This window comes from Panthera onca, chromosome B1 (assembly GCF_046562875.1).
Source record: "Panthera onca isolate mPanOnc1 chromosome B1, mPanOnc1 haplotype 2, whole genome shotgun sequence".
NCBI classification, from domain to species: domain Eukaryota; kingdom Metazoa; phylum Chordata; class Mammalia; order Carnivora; family Felidae; genus Panthera; species Panthera onca.
The window spans coordinates 37,537,462-37,555,037 of record NC_138342.1 but is presented as its reverse complement, the minus strand read 5'-3'; the positions used below and the strand labels follow the sequence as shown (position 1 = coordinate 37,555,037).

The following is a 17,576-nucleotide window of genomic DNA, read 5'->3' as shown; positions in this document are numbered from 1 at the left end:
TGACACAAAATTTAACATATTCCAAAAAGAGCTTACCATTATTTCCAAAAATAAACTAGAGAAAAACTATTTGCTCTCAAATCATAATAATCAAACCATTAGCAGTTTCCACTGGAAAGCACAAGTGGGTAGTTAAGAAGCTATGTATGGTGGAGGGTGGGAAGAGCAACTTTATTGCTAACTTCTGTTTTGAAATTATATAGGTAATCTTCAGGTTTAGGAGAAAACAGAAGAGCAAATATCATTTTTTTTGTTGAATTTTTCTTTAAGGAAAATATAGAAATTATATTAATATATTTAGTGTTCAGTAATAAATATATTTCCCTTTTAAAAATATCTAGGAAGAGGAATGACTAATTTTCCTAATATTTATTAATTTAATAACTAAGAAAATTTGAAGGCATTAAATAAATTAGATCTGTAGTCCTCTGATTGCGGCTTAAAATAATTGAAGCTATAAGAGATGAATCTACACTTCCATTTCCATAATTAAGCATTGGAGGAGAGAGTTATAAGAAGTTTTGTATCTGATAGACAGGTGTTAGGGACTAGAAATGTGAGAGAAGGGGAAATTGCAATTGCTAAAAGAACACCTTTCAGGGAGTAGATTGCTATGATGTACATTTAGATGATGCCTTGAGAACTACCTTCAACACTCTTGACTTCCCTCTTAAAAACGAGAACAAGGCACAACGAGAACACAGGGGCCCTATGCAACGAAATCATATCCCGCATCTGCCAGCCACATATGTCCTGAAGAAGAAGCTTCCCATAGTGGGAGATACACCTCCTTTAAACCCAAGAATGGGAGGTTCAAGGATGGATTAATAATACATTTACTTTTCCTTTGAAAAAATAGGCCTCTTTATTTTTCTGTGCTGTGATTTTAAGATTGCTTAATTCAGTGGAAATAAGCAGGTGTATTGGAAAGTGTTGAATTAAGCTGTTAAAAGTAAGCCAGTCTAGAAGTCATCTGCAACAGTTTACAAATACATTTCTCTCCTCTGAAAATCTTTGCCCTAGAGGTAAATCATTTTTATCCATATTTTTTAGATACTACACACACACACACACACACACACACACACACACACACACTCCATAGAATGCCCAATAACTATTATTTCATAGGCAAGTGTCTGAAAAATAAGGAAATAACATACAACTCTTTCTGGCACAGCAATGAGAAAGTTGGTTCCTGGTGCAACAAGTAGATACCATAAGTTGCCATTTTTTAAGGTACCAAAACCCTCTGTAGGCTGAACTGTTTGTTGTGACATTCAGAGAAGAGCTGGGGCTTGATATTTTCATTGCAGAGATCATTTTTGTATGCTGTTTTCTGCAAACTTGTTTTCCAAAAGCAGTCACAGAGAAGGAGTCTGGCATGCAGGATAACTAGTAGAGCAGTTGGAAAGGGAAGGGAGCAGGACTGAGCACAGCGAGTCACTGAATAGCACTGCAGTCCTAGCAAAGCTTTGGTTAATGCTGTGCAGAGCTCTAGAGTACATGCAGTCCACTCCTTGGTGGACAAAAATTGCAGGGCCTGTATACCCCACCATCAGTCATGTGATGGGGACTACCCTAAGAAAGCTATCCCTTCAGTGAGGCAGCACTCCACTGCTGAGGCAAACACTGAAGGAGCTAACAGTTGGAGGCTGTCTACTGACAGATGGAACAAGTCCTGCCTTGAGGGAGATCTGGCCAGTGCATTTCCATGTCACCACTGTCCTTATATTTATTTAAAAAAATTTTTAAATGTTTTTATTCATTTTTGAGAGACAGGGAGAGACAGAGTGCTAGTGGGAGGGGGCAGAGAGAGAGGGAGACACAGAATGTGAAGCGGGCTCCAGGCTCTGAGCTGTCAGCACAGAGCCTGACGTGGGGATTGAGCGCACGAACTGTGAGATCCTGACCTGAGCCAAAGTCAGTCCCTTACCTGACTGCACCCCTGTCCTTCTATTTATTAATTGCATTTGTTCTTCAGTAGGAATTGGAATTCAGTAGGAGACACTTCTAGCTATTTTTTTTTATCTTCAAGTTCAGAATCATTTAATTTATTGGACCCAAATGAAAAATAAGGATATCTAATCTCAGAGCCTATGAGATGTTTAAATTTCAGCGTTATTCCCCCTTATAATCTACATACATAAATTAATTTATATATTATTCAATTCCAACCAAATGAGGCTTTTAAGTGTACCTATGACATTTGGAAACAAGTTTAATTTTACTATATAGCTTCTCTGAGCCAACTCGTGGCTTCATATGGTTTCACTGAATCTACTCTTGGCTTTGAAGCCTAGATTTGATTTATCAGGCCTGTCAATTCCAAGATATATCTTTCTTTTTAAAAATGGTTCTGTCTTGAATGATGTGTAGATGATGATTTACTGGATAATGTGATCAGCGATAGCCATTGTTGATGCTAACTCTACAGAATTCTGTGTACTGAGGCTTAGGCAGATTTGGCTTATCCTCTTCAAAATTCTGGTAGAACATAAAGAGTCTATGCTCACTGGCTCTCAGTAATTGTGAAACCAACAATGGACTGTAAGGTCACCCACTGAAAATAGCCAAAGGGCCTGGATACCATCTTTTAATGGCCTTTTTATCAGAATGTACTTTGATCAAGTAGTTTCAACATAAAATGGGTTTGTGCATGAGTTTAACAAGATGGCTATGTCTTCTCCCTTATTAAGTTTTTATTCTGGTCAAAAAAATTAGACTCTTTTGGTCATTGTCACACTCTACTGTGAAACTTACCCATTCGAGTGGGAGTTATTTCCAACTTTTCCAAACATCTGTCAGTGCACAGCAATACTCTGCCAGTTGTGATTTTGTGCATTTTATTATATTTTTAACTCTGGCAAGTCCATTCTAATTATCCCTGACTGATTAGATCTTGAAAAATTGACACTGTTATAACCCAGGAGCTAATTTATACACTATTGATTAGTGTAGTAATACACTTGGGATTTCTCCAACATCCCTAGTATCCCCATAATGATGTGATGCTTTATTTAAAAAATGAATATTATTTACATACTTCATTCTCTAAAATATCTGGCCCTATTAAGTCTGCATTTTGGATATAAAATGCTTGAGGGCATTGGAAGGCTGGTAGATGACACCATTTTTAATCACATCGAAGATGTCATTGATTGTAACAAGAAAACTAATTTCATAGATGTTACTAAGTGAAAAAACTGCTGAAATGATGCACTTTGCCCACTGAGAATCATCTTTTTCTCAATAGGTTTTAATTAATGAAGTTCTTTCCAGAAATTTTATATGCACAATCTTTGATTTATTGCTGCATATAGCAAACTCTTACAAGGATAGAGTAAAATAAGAGCAGCCTTATGATGACAAATGTATGAGCAGATACACTATGACTAGTCACAAGAGCAATAAAAATTTCAGTAAATTGCAGAGTCAGCAAACCTAGAGTAATAATGGTTATTACAACATATTTATATGGGGCGCCTGGGTGGCTCAGTTGGTTGAGTGTCCAACTTCAGCTCAGGTCACAATCTTACATCCATGGGTTCGAGCTCTACATTGGGCTTTCTGCCATCAGGTCTCTCTGCCCTTGGGTCTGTCAGCACAGGGCCCACTTTGGGTTCTCTGTCTTCCTCTCTCTCTGCCCCTCCCGGACTTGCACTCATATTCTCTCTTTCTCTCTCAAAATTAAATAAATAAACATTTAAAAAAAAGAATTTACATTAGGGCAACACTACACAAATGTTGGGGTTCTCAGTCAAATAAAAAGCAAGTATATTTATTCTGGTGACAAAAACTGAATATAGCTAGACAAAACATAGGGCTGAACACTTAAACGTCCAAAAGTTTCAAGAAAGAAGTACTGATACTAAGGAGAGCTCCAAAGAAGTTATTGCTTTCATTAAAAAACATCAACTCACCCTCTGAAAACAGAAAAGAGTAGAGAGAGAGAGAGAGGGGTGACAGGAAGAGTGCAGGGGGAGAGAGACAGAGTGAGAGAGAGACAGGGTCTTTATACTGTTTATAAACCAACATTATAAACCACGTTGTTTGTAATGACCTATAACTATTTTCAGTAAAACAGCTTCCTAGTGAGTAGAAATGTCTCTTCTTCTTCCACCCTGGAGTATTTGGTGTAAATGTCTAGTAAGAAACACACACTTGTCTATTTACAACTGCTTTCATGAAACTCAAGATTTTCAGAGACTTCATTGTACATGACCCTGGAAAAGGTATGGTTCTGGCTTCATCATTCTTAGAATGATGCCCTGTCTCCAGAGCCTTCTTAGAATGATGCCCTGTCTCCAGAGCCCTCATAAGAAGTGAGTAACTTATCCTCTGGGACAGGACCATATGCCAGTCTTTAAGGCTTATTATTGAGTTAGCCAATAGTTTAGAACCATGAACAAAAAATGTATAAGCAAAGAAATATTTACCATATATACCAGGAGTAAGAGTCAGAGAAATAGCTCTGTATTTAACTATTAGGGCCATCATTGTGCACCTAGGCAAAAATGATTTGACCTCATGACAATTTAAAGAAAGCCAAAATTCTGTAATAACAAAGTAGATAATTTATCACAATGGGTTATATTTACCTATCACTATCTCATGAAAAGGAAATGTTTAAGGCAAATTTCATAAAGTATGTTATTTTACTTTAAATAAGATGGAAAAAGAAAAATATAAATATCAACATAATAATTGAGAAAAAAGAGGTTACAGTTTAAGACATATGTAGTTAAATCATCTGTCATGAACAACTGAAATCTTCTTTACTGTTCTTTTACAAAGACGTGCGTAAAAATCATTCTGCCAAGCACTGAAGAGAAGTTAGAGCAAAATCATGGAAGCTAAATGAAAGGAGTAAACAGTCACTTTGGAGAATCACTTTCTATAACCTCTACACAACTAGTTTGTGTTTCCAGTTGTCATCATGGTTCGTGTTTTAATACTACCTTCTAGAAGTGTCATGCCATGCAGTTTGAGTAATGATGCACCCCCCCCAAATACAGTCTTTAAAAAGAGGAACTAGAAAAAGAAAAGAAAATAGGCACTTTTTAAAAATGTATCCCTTCTCACAGAACCTCCCTTCTTTTTGATTTGTGTTCCAATATTCCCATACAAATAGGAAAAGTGAGTTATATTTTTCTATTATACTACTGTTTCCATCAATTTTTTCTGTATAGTATTTACTGCTTTGATATTGTTATTTTATCTCTGAGCATACAAAGGAGCAAATAAAATATGACAATACATTATTTTAAAGCCAGCACTTACAAGGCTTTAAATGGAACACATCTCTTGTGGCAAAGGGGAAAGAACTGTCATAAGACAGTTTACATCTACTTTGCTCATTTTCTGTCCTAATTATGCCTGAAAATACTTGCAAAATAAGATAAAATACTCATAAGATTTTTATAATAAACTATCTTCATTATTTAATATTTTCTCTTTTTGCTAAACTGATGTCAGGTTTGACAAGTTGATGTACTTTCCAAAGTTACTGAAAGATAATTATATCCAGTAGGTTTTAAATCGTCATATGACAGGGATTCTATCTAATCTAAGCCAATATTTAAACCAATATATCCTTCCCTCTATTAGAGTTTATCAATATATAATAAACACAAGTTTATAGAGAACGAAATATTGGTCAATCATAATGATGATGACAACCGTGTCATTTAAAAATAGTACACCTACTTTATTTATATTTAGCTATTTTTTAAATAAGGCTATTATACTTAAGATATTCTGAATTATTTGATGTGTTGTCTCTCCCATCCCCTTCCTGAACCTATTTATATCAAATCTAAAGAAACCTATATACCAGCTACCTATGCTAACCCATCTAAATCATCATTTGTAATCATAGGCAAAAAATGGAGTATCATTAGAGATGATTTGAGGACCTCTTTATGCTAAAAAATAAATTCCAATATGCACAAACACAATAACACAATCTAAACCAAAAGAGGTCATTTGGAGGATAAAATCAAACTTTCAAAAAAATTAAGTGAATTACTTACCTCAAACCTTAGCTTGTTGGCATGGTAACCAGGACTCTGTGTCTGTTTAGCTCTTAACCAATAGCTATATGCATGCATTCATCTCTACCACGTTAGGCAGGCTGGTGCTCAGACAAGCAATTGACTGGGAGCACTACTGCCTGGAACATGTCATCTAGCAAGTAACAAGACTATTGCAGCTTAGGGAAAGTGACTCCTTAAACTACTTTCAGTGAAATGTGTGATAGGGAGCTTGCTTCCAAAGTATTGCTTGTAGACAGAAAGCCCACATTTACTGATGGAAGTTTGTACTGACACTTAACCACTGTCTCTTCCACCTTAAGCAGCACATCACTGGCAAAGAAAATTCTTCCAGTAACTATGTGCAAAAGCACTGTACCATTGGCAGGAAAATTACGGACCTAGTCTGGGACAGGTTTCACAAATTAGCCAATGAGTTCATAGGTCTGTAAAAAATTCTTGGTTTTTCACATTTTTGTTGGGCGAACAGACTCTAGGTTTAACTCTCACTTCTAGAAAGTCTTTGTTGAATAAAGTAGTAAGTTGAAGTTCACATTCTCCATTTACGTAGGTCCCACAGCTCTAACTAAATTCCATGTCCCTATGATTCCATCCTCACCACACACACCACCCTGGTCATGCATGTATTATACATATCCTCAGTACTGAGTGCCCAATGTACTCTAACGTTAACACTCTTATTAGATAGATAGTCCTCCATCACTGCCTCCCTCATATTTGAAAATGACTTGAATATAGATCTGCCAGAATTCCAGACCAATATTGAATGCTATACTTGCACCCCATTCCCTCTAGCCACATCAGCCTCGGTCATCTCTGCTTAAAAGCCTCATGATTAATTTCTTTCTGTGGCAAAAGTTTGCAGAGCCAGTGAACCAAATGGCGCAATATTACCCTCACCATAAGTACATAATAAGGACATGAAATGTAACTCTTACCATGTTGAGTTTCACATTATTGTAGTTCCTAAAAATGTTTATTCTGACCTTTCCACAATCAAAAGAAGTATATAATCCAGTTTGTAGATTGATTCACCACTGGCTTCCTGGTTACTATTAGTAACCAGGTTGATACTGTGATTCTTGGAGGAGACCTGGCCAAGGCACAGCCAATGTTGAGGACTAGACCCACTTGGATCATAGGTTTGCCCCAGTGTATTCTAATCATGCCTTCAAATATGGATAATGGATTGAAGGAGAGAGAGTGTGCTGGGCAATTAAGAACATCGCTACCCCAGAGAAAGATAATGAGGAACGTGCTGTGTGTACCCTTACCCTTCCTTTGTGTCCTACAATATATCACACCCATAGAACTTTAGCTTCCATACTGAAGGACAATACAACTAGTTAGTTAGGTCGTCTTCACCTGTGATCAGGTCTGATTTTTCCATGTGCACCTGAAAAACTTTTACCTCACATCTCTGAAATTTAAATTTTTGTAAGAAACATAATTACAAATCTTGGTGCTATTCAAGTAAATACTGAAATCATGAAACTAGAAGAGGCCTAAGAAAAAAGTAGAAGATTAAAAAAAAGACTTTTTTATATATTAGAAACATGATAAAAAATTTAAAATTTTTCTAGAGGTTAAAAAATGATAAAGTAAACATAAATGAAGCAAAATTACTGTTCTCTAAGACAGAACTGAGGAAATCACTCAGAAAGCCTTAACTAGGTGTATTAGATTCTATAATGTGAGGACAAGGTTTTTGCCTGCTTCCTATTATATTCACAGAGCTTAGAGCTCAATATTTATTCAATAAACATTTATTAATATATTAATATGTTAATTAACAATTATGAAGCAAAAAAGCAAACATAATGTAAATTATTAAAGTAAGGAGAAAGGAGAATAAATATAGGAAAGACAACATCTGTCTAAGAAGAATCCTAGAAATAAGAATATAAACGGGAAAAGAAAAAATAAGTTAAAAAAATTTTTTTTTACAATTATTTATTTTTGATAGAGAGAGACAGAGCACAAGTGGGGGAGGGGCAGAGAGAGAAGGAGACACAGAATCCAAAGTAGGCTCCAGGCTCTGAGCGTCAGCACAGAGTCCCAAGCGGCTCGAACCCACAAACCGCGAGATTATGACCTGAGCCGGAGTCAGACACTTAACCGACTGAGCCACCAGGTGCCCCTTAAATATGCATTTCTGAGCTGAAGAAAAATATAATCTGCAGAATGAAAGATCATCCTCTGTTCCAAAATATGAATGAAGGGGCACCTGGCTGGCTCAATTGGTTGAGTGTCTGACTCTTGGTTTCAGTTCAGGTCATGATCCCAGTCAGGGTCCTCTGTTGGGCTCCAGTCTGAGTATGGAGCCTGCTTAAGATTCTCTCTCTGTTTCTCTGTCCCTCTTCCCTGCTCACACACTTGCTCTCAAATAAAATAAAAACAAACAAACAAACAAACAAACAAAAAACAGGAAGTCAGAAGGTTCTGGAAAAAAAATTCCTTAAGGACAAGATGGATCCCACTCAACAATCTGTATAATTAAGATCTTGAATATTTTACCAATATGACTAAACTTATGGGGCATTTTGCTGCCAGTAAGAACAAAAAAATGGAATTAGAAACTCTTTGGAGAACCATAAGCTATGTAAGAAACCCAGAGATCACATATTGAACACACTAAAATATAATATGATTTTGAGCACTAAGACCTTGGAATTTGTCTTTTGCTTGGCACAGTTTCAATTATGTAGGATTACATCCCCTTTTTCAATGGGCCCATGACAATATTTGGATTGCAATAATATTTATAAGCTTAATACTATAATAAATAATTTAAATAATATTTATGCATAACATCAATCACATTTACATAATGTTAATATTTTATGAGGTTGATATATTTTCAATTTTTTAATTTTTTTGTAATGTTTATTTATTTTTGAGAGAGAGATAGAGACAGAACATGAATGAGGGGAGGGGAGGAAGCAGAGAGAGACGAAGACACAGAATTCAAAGCAGGCTCCAGGCTCTGAGCTGTCAACACAGAGCCTGATGCAGGGCTCAAACTCACAAACCATGAGATCATGACCTGAGCCAAAGTCAGATGCCTAACTGACTAAGCCACCCAGGTGCCCCTGGTTTCAATTTTTAAAATCAACCTATAGTGAAAACACAGGCAAGAACATGAAACTTGAAAGAATGAAATGAAATATGACTTGGCAAATCAAACAATGATATGTGACAGAATTAAGAAAACACAAAGGGTACAGAGAATTAGGAAAAATATAAGTATACTACTTTATCATATGTAATATGAGGTCAATGCGTACTTTTAAATTACATGATTCAAGGAATATTTGTTGAAGAATATTACTTAAAGTCATAGATACAATACTAGAGAAGTTATAAATATTGTAAATAATAATTTGGTACTAGAAAGAAGAAAGGTGGAAGTTAACGTGATAATCTAAACTTAGTAGATATTGACTGAAGTTGATAAATCAAGAAATAGAAATAAATACATATAATTTAGAGAAACAGTGATAACCACACATGAAGTGAAAACATTCTTTAAAGTACTCACAACTGCAGATTACAGCTAGAAGTGAGGACAGATGAAGGAAGAAACTTTAATTTTAAAATTTCCTTTCAAACTATCTTAAGATACAGATATATATCTCCGTATATGCATATATATGGAGAGAGTGTTTCCTCTTATTGCTTCCTTTCTACAAGAAACCATGATTTCTTTCAATCTCCCCACCCATATCATCAACCAGTTCTTCTCTTCCTCTTGGTTTTATCCTCTATTATTCTACCTTATATTTTATAGCATTCTCAAAGTTTCAATGCACATTCATTCTCTCAGTTAACCTACTAAATTATTAAACCCATTCTAAAATTGCTGAAACTTCGTTTCAGATCAGTTAAATAAGTTCCTCCGATCATTTCAAAAACTGTGTGTCAGAACTGATAGGCACAAGGAATTCAATGGCCAGGGACATAGATAGTTGAGTGGGAGTGTGCAATGTTAATGACACAAATTAATATACAATTTAAAAAGTAGATAAGTGATGCAAAGGAAAGCAACAGGATTTCAAGAAACTCACAGAAATTAATCTGTTCTAAGTGAGATGAGTAGAAGTTAAAAAGCAAGTAAAGGAGAGGTGCTTTAGAGAGAAAGATACAATGGACAACAGTTGTGAGAGATGAAGCATTGTCTAGTAAATGAAATACGGCTGTAGTGCCTAGAGGATATAGCATAAGAGGAACAGTAAAAGAAGATGAAATTAGAGAAATAAGAGAGCCAGACTATGCAGGATCTGTAGGCTGTGTTAAAGACTGCTGTCTTTATCCTAAGGACAATGAGAAAACATTTAAAGGACAAGGAGACATAATTGCATCGTTTTTGCATTTGAATCTAAAGATTCTGGCTACATTATGGAGGGCTGGAGGGCCAGGGTATCTGTGTAGATATTCAGTCTCCAAGTCCAGTGCTCTTTCTATTAGAACCATTTCTTGAGAGATATCTTCCTATTAAAAAATAAATCACTTATTTGGATATTTTTCTTTTAGCACAACTTCTAGCAAAATTTGAAGAGCTCAACACCATTATCATTGTTACATATTGCCTGGAACACTACCTTATACTCAAAAGATCAATAAATGCTAGGTGAATAAATGAATATATTGCTTCTCTATAATTTTTTAATATTTACTTATTTTAGAAAGAGAGAGAGAGACAGAGACTGAGTGTGAGTGGAGGAAGGGCAAAGAGAAAGGGAGACACAGAATCTGAAGCAGACTCCAGTCTCTGAGCTGTCAGCACAGAACCTGATGCAGGGCTCGAACTCACAAACCGTGAGATCATGACCTGAGCTGAAGTCAGACGCTTAACCAACTGAACTACCCAGGTGTTCCGCTTCTATATAATTTTTAAAAAAATCACTATGCCAAAAGATGACTTCTATATATCTCTTTGACTTATATTTCCCTTCCATGGAATATCAGTTATTTTTCTTTGCCTTTCTCCTCTCCCACACAAGGAAAATGTATCTTAGATATTGTCAACCCACAATAGTGAAGAGATTTCTGTAAAACACAGAGAAATAGTTCAGGAAAATGGGAGGAAAAGAAAGGAATTCTCAATTCTCAAATGGTCATTTAATCTAAAAAGGACTTATGTGATTCAAAGGGTTATGTGAACTCTGTATGGGGGGTGATGAGGTGAAAGAAGAGAAGCAAAATACTACAGGTATGAGGAAGTAGTAACAAGGGAGCATGGAATGAAATAAGTTAACAAGCAGGACACGTAAGACACAAACACACAGACACATCCAAGACCCACACAGATAATAAAACATGAAACCAAGTATGTATATGTTTTCATGTCCAAAAGTATTTATACAAATCTGCACATACACAAACCCTGATATCAGCAGTCAGAACACAGTTACTACACATGTGAAACATCCAAGCACCTAGCTGGATACAGAAGAAAGCTGATATTCCCTATGAAAGTTCGTATGTATACCTGTGTGTGCCTGAGTGTTTCAGGCACACTGTTTATGACAAACAGTGTGTTTGTTAGTTTATGGCAAAACTCAACACGAGTGAACGACAGGGGGCATCTTTTTATTTCTACTTAGAGTATACTGAAATCCCATTTTCAAATGAAATATGGTCCAGTAGCCTTTGCCATGTTAGTACCTGATTCATCATGTTACATGTGACTGATTTATAAGGAATAGCTGACGTAGATACCAATTAATCATTTCAGGAAAAAAAAGAAAAAAAAACAAAACCTCAACACGTTAATTTGGAGGGAAAATGTTTCGAAAGCACCTTACATAAATACTCTGATATTTGCTTCTCAGCTGATGGTGTCTTGACCACCCACGAACACTTAACAGTGTGCCAGAAACTATTATCCTTGTTTTTACCTTCCCACACATAATTCTATCCCTTCTTCCCCTAAGCTTGTTTTTCAGGTTGTAAAATGATTGGAACACAATGTCTATTTCTATTAGTTTTGAAGACTAAACTAATAATATATACTTCCAGCTGAGAAAATATATTTTAGAAGTTGGTGTTCATGGTTTATAATAATGAAAGCAAGAAGAAAAAGACCAGATCATTTGAAATGGATTTACATTAAAGAAAAAAATTTTTTTGCAAAAGAAATACCTTGTACACATTAGTATGTGGGAATCTTTCAGCATATGAAAGAGTCCTAAATTCACCAATATTATTATTATATCAATAGTATATAAGAGACATATTTTGACTTTTATATGTACAGGACTAAACCATGAATCTAAAATGCTAACTAAATCAACAATTCTTCTATGAACAGAACTCCTATTAGTAATAAGCCAAGATTTGTAAGGAATGTAGTCTTTCAGCACCCAGCCTGTGATGGCAGGCCCTCACAAAAGAAGAGGTAAAAGGTGTCTCTAGGGCAGGTTTTAAACTCTCTTTCAGGGATCACATGTCTCCCGGAGCAAAAAGATTCAGTTGCCTGAGACACTAAGCAACTACAACGAAAAAGGGCTTTCTGGTTTTTTTTTTTTATCCATATAACACACACATGCATTTTATCCTTGGACATGTGTGTGTGTGTGAAGATGTACCTATTAGGATTGTCTGATGGTGAAGGAAAACACAACTCTGACATACCTAAGAACACAGAAAATTCTGGAAGAACTGAACACCCAGGCTATGAAAAGAGCAAGAACCAGGAGAAGCAAGAGAAATTTATAGACAGTTTTCCTATGTGCTCGTTGGATGATTTAGACAGATGATCTTTTGAATCTGTATATTTCCATGCAGGGATAATACTGCTGGAAGTGACACATGCTTGTCCTTGGGCAGGTCACCTTCCTACTTTTGTAAACCTACGGGGAAGTGAGTTCAGGGAGCAGGTTACTACAGGATCCAGAAGAGGCATCTCTCCATCGGAAGGGAGAGAAATACCAAAACAGAGAGGCTAGAGACAGAAACATGCTGTGCACACAAGCCAGCCTCCAAAATAGCCCATAAAAAACTTCATACCTTTGAATAGTCTCCTGTATGTGGATCAGGACTGATCTCTGAGACCAGGAGAATACAGCAGAAGCGAAGAAGTTTTGTGACTTCCAAGTTAAGGCCACAAAAGTCATTGGAACTTCTGTACTGATCTCTTATTTACTCTAGAAAAAGCCAGCTTCTGTGTCAGGAGGACACTCAAGTAGAGAGCCCTATGGAGCGGAGGGCCCCATGTGAAGAGGGACTGAGATCTCCCTTCAACAGTCAGCACCAACTTGGATCCTCGGAAATGGATTCTCCAGCTCCACTCAAGGCTTCATATGACTTCTACCCCAGTTAACATGTGACTGCAGCCTAGTAAGAGGCCTGAATCACAACCTGCCTGGTGAGACTGTTCCAAATTCCTGACCCACAAAAATGGTGAGAGACAATAAATAATTATTATTGCTTTAAGCCGCTAGAATTTGAGGTAATTAGTCATAGAGTGATAGATAACTAATAAAGTGACTTTCAGCCACTAAAGAGAAACATAAATTTGAGAGGTTTATGAACAAGTCAAACCAACAGAAATCAGAGCCTAGACTTAGTCAACTAGTGTTTATTAATTACCTATAAAGTGGTGAGGAGATATTATATAATAACTGATGGTATGATATTTGGAACTAGAAGACCTATGTTAGTATCCTAACTGCTCCACTGTGTGACCTTCAGCAAATTACTGACCTCTTTGGCAAATAATACCATTTTCTCTAATTTATAGAATGGATATGCTAAAAATTATATTTAATTCAAAGGTTGATTGTGAATATAATATGACATGATCCAATAAAAGACCTAGAACTTTGGTAAGCATATAATAATGTCTATGATGTGTAATATATTATATAGTATGCATATTATGTATATACCTTCATGTATATTACATATATACCTATATATATGTCTATACATACACATACAGGCACTGACATACATTCATATAATCTTTTAATTCTTAAAGCAACCTTTTGAACTATGTACCATTATATTGTCCATTTTACAGGGAAAGAAACTAAAAAAAAAAAAAAAGCACAGACAGTAAAGTGTAGAGCCTTGCTTCAAATCCATACAGTTTGTTATCAGAGTTTGCACTCTTAATTATTATGATATAGAAACTTCTAATTAATTAGGATATGCTCCACAAATACTTGATATTATTGAGAAAGTGTTCTAGTTTATGTTGGAAGTAATACATCAATCATCTTTTTTTTTTCTTATTGAGGTGACATTTTAGATGAGAAAATGAGATAATAAGAAAATCAAATATTTTTTATGAATATTTTGTTTTATAGAAAAAGTAATGTTTCATTATGAAGAATTAAGTTAATATTTACAAAATGGTCTCTAAGAACTAGTAATGGGACAATGCCTCCAGATAAACACATTCTTGATAGAATAGTTATGTATATACATTTGAGGGCTCTGATATAATGTACACAAAATATCCTAAGTGTGTTTGAGAGTTTTTGACTTTTCCCTCATTGTTAGATTGTCAGCCAGCATTTCTCATTGTTTTCCATGTATAGTCTCAGAAGTCCCCTTAATCTGCCTGTCTGTACTCCTAATTGGCTTTGAATTGAGAAAATAAATGACTATTTATAGTACATTAAGTTGAACAGTATACTCAAAAATTCGTATCTACCCAGACCTCAGAATGTAATCTTATTTGGAAACAAGGCCTCTGTAGATGCAATTAGTTAAGGTAAAATGAGATCATACAGGACTAGGGTGCACCCTAAATCCAATGACTGGTGATCCTGTAAGAGGAGGAGGGAACACACAGAGACCTGCAGAAAAGAAGGCTATGTAAATACAGAGGCAAAGATTGGAGTGATGAAGCTACAAACAAAGGAAAGCCAAAGATTTCTGGGAGCCACCAGAGAGAAAAAGCAGAAGATTGTTCCCTACAGCATTCCTAGAGAGCATGGCACTGCCGACACCAGGATATCGGACTTCTAGACTCCAGAACTGAGAAAATAAATTTGTTATTTAAAGTCATCAGACACAGCAGAGCCAAGGTCCCAGTGACAGCGCGTGCCGGAGCTCTCCACCTTCCCGCGCCCGCCAGCCGGAGGCGCCCTCGACCTACATCCACAACCTCCTGGCGGAGGTCACGTGTCAGGACGCGGCTGTCCTGGCCTAAAAGGACTCACCCCCCGTCTGGGTCGCCGTCCCCGATAAAACCTTAGTCAATAACATGCCAGCTGAGTTTGGTGTCCTGCTTTGCAAAGACCCGTCAAGGTATTTTTCGTGAATGGGCAGACAGTTGGGGACCAAAAATATTCTTTCATCTGGGACTCACTGTTGCAGGAAGGGGAATTTACCGTGGATCTTCGTACCAAGAGCACCCTCAGAGCTCCCACTTTCAACATCACTGTCCGCAGGACTGCCAAGATGCTAGTACCACTGATGGGCAAAGTGTGTGTCCACGGCGGTATGATCAACACCGAAATGTTATGCAGTGGCCTCCCACTTGCAGTGTTCCCAGTACTGACCTCCTCTGTCTCTTTCCCCCACTATTCCCCACTGCTTTTGCACGCCTCTCCTTCCCATACACATACATAACACCATTTTTATTTTGGGACATTACCCCACACCTCTTATTGCTGACAAAACCACATGGGCTAGGGGCTGGGACTGGATGGACAGACACCTCTCCCTACCCATACTTGTGTGTTATTGGAAAACTGTGGTTTTGTGTGTGTGTGTGTGTGTGTGTGTGTGTGTGTGTGTGCGGGGGGGGGGGTCTGAATAAAAAACATTCTACTGAAAAATAAATAAAGTTATCAAATTAAGTGGTTATATATTAAGGCAGTCCTAGGAAATAGATATGCCAACATTATAGAAATTGTATTAAAAGGGGTTATTAAAATGCAGGAGGGTACCTCTCTATCTCTCTGAATGTGGGTATAAACCCTTCTTAGGGAAAGCATGCATGTCTGGGGATTTGGGGAACTATTTCAGGAGCCTCTATTATTTATTCTGGGTTCCAACTTCAAAAGCAACAGACTGAAATTGTTGTCAGGAGAGCAAGAGAGACCTAGAAACCAAGGATACCTGCTTTGACAGGTAATAACATAACTAGTCCCTGAGATCTCTTAAATTGTAGGAGAAAATAAATGTGTGATTCTGCCTGAGAATCTCATTACTTGAACCATCCAAGGTCAGAAGCACAGCAGAGAGAATAGATTAGCCTCAGTTGGGGTCTCCAAGCATTATGCATCACACATAAGTCAAAGGTCCATGGAACCCCTCTCTTCACTGGTGAATCATGTTTATCAGCAACAGCAGGTTAGATTACAGAAGTTACTGGTGTGCTCTTGGTAGCTGAAAAGAACACTCCATAGTTGAATGTATTTGGAACAAGCTGTTCCAAATCCTATTATTTGCACCTCACTGCTTATTATTGGAAACTTACAAAGAAGCAAAAAAGTCATTTCTACGGAGTTTGGATGTAATTTGACTTCCTTCTATAAAAATAACTACTGTTTCTTATTTCCTGAAATTCTTCAGTTGGCTTTTGATGATTCACAGAATATAATGTAACATGAGAACAAGAGTTTATTCCTCAGGCTTTGAGCAGAGAAAACCAGAGGAAGATGGCTATTGTTCAAATGATATAACTTATGCAAAATGCCAGGAATATAGTGTAAGTACTCACTAAAACTTAGTTCCTTTCAGTTACCTTAAAACTCCTCCTTTTTTGATTTTTTAATTTTGTTTTTTAGTGTAACAATTAGAGAAAGATTGATATATATATCTATATATATATCTATATATATCATATATAGATATATATATATATATATCTCAAAGAGACACAGGACTCACCTAAAAGAGCTCCCAATGGCCAAAACTGGAACAATTTGAGCAACAAAATAAATAAAGTAGTATTGGATTATAATGCAAAGTATAAAATAAGTACCTCTGAGTTGATACTGATATAAATTACTGAATAAATAAATGGGTAAGAAGAGACTAATCTTCCATATAGAAGAATTTAAAATAATTTATATAGATAACTGTGCCCTCAAGAACTTGTGCCTCTGCCCTTCTGCTGAAGTGTAGGCTACACATAGTGACTTTCTTTCAGAAAATACAATATGGAAAGAGGCAGAAAAGTGACTTAGTGGAGAAGACGGACAAACACTATCTAGCCAGGTGATCAAGGTTAACATTAACCACAATAAATATGTTGATAGTATATAACCTAGATGTGATGTGATCTCTGTGGTCTCCTCCCAAACCCCATAGCCCCAGTCTCAGTATTAGAAAAAAGATGAGGCTAACTCAAATTGAGGGACATCCTACAAAATACCTGACCAGTGTTCCTCAAAACTGTCAAGGTCATCAAAAGCAAGAAAAATTTGAAAAACCATCAGTTTACAGAGGCCTAAAGAGACAGGACAATTAAATGTTATATGGTATCCTGGATACAATCCTGGAACAGAAAAAAATATTGTCAGATATTAATAATAGGGGTAAGTGGATGCGAAG

General features: G+C 36.5%; 1 pseudogene; it reads left to right on the top strand.

Annotated features, from left to right (window-relative positions):
• LOC132693114 (profilin-1 pseudogene) overlaps nucleotides 1–15,573 on the top strand; it is a 30,634-nt pseudogene extending 15,061 nt beyond the window's left edge.
• Nucleotides 15,574–17,576: the final 2,003 nt, after the last annotated feature.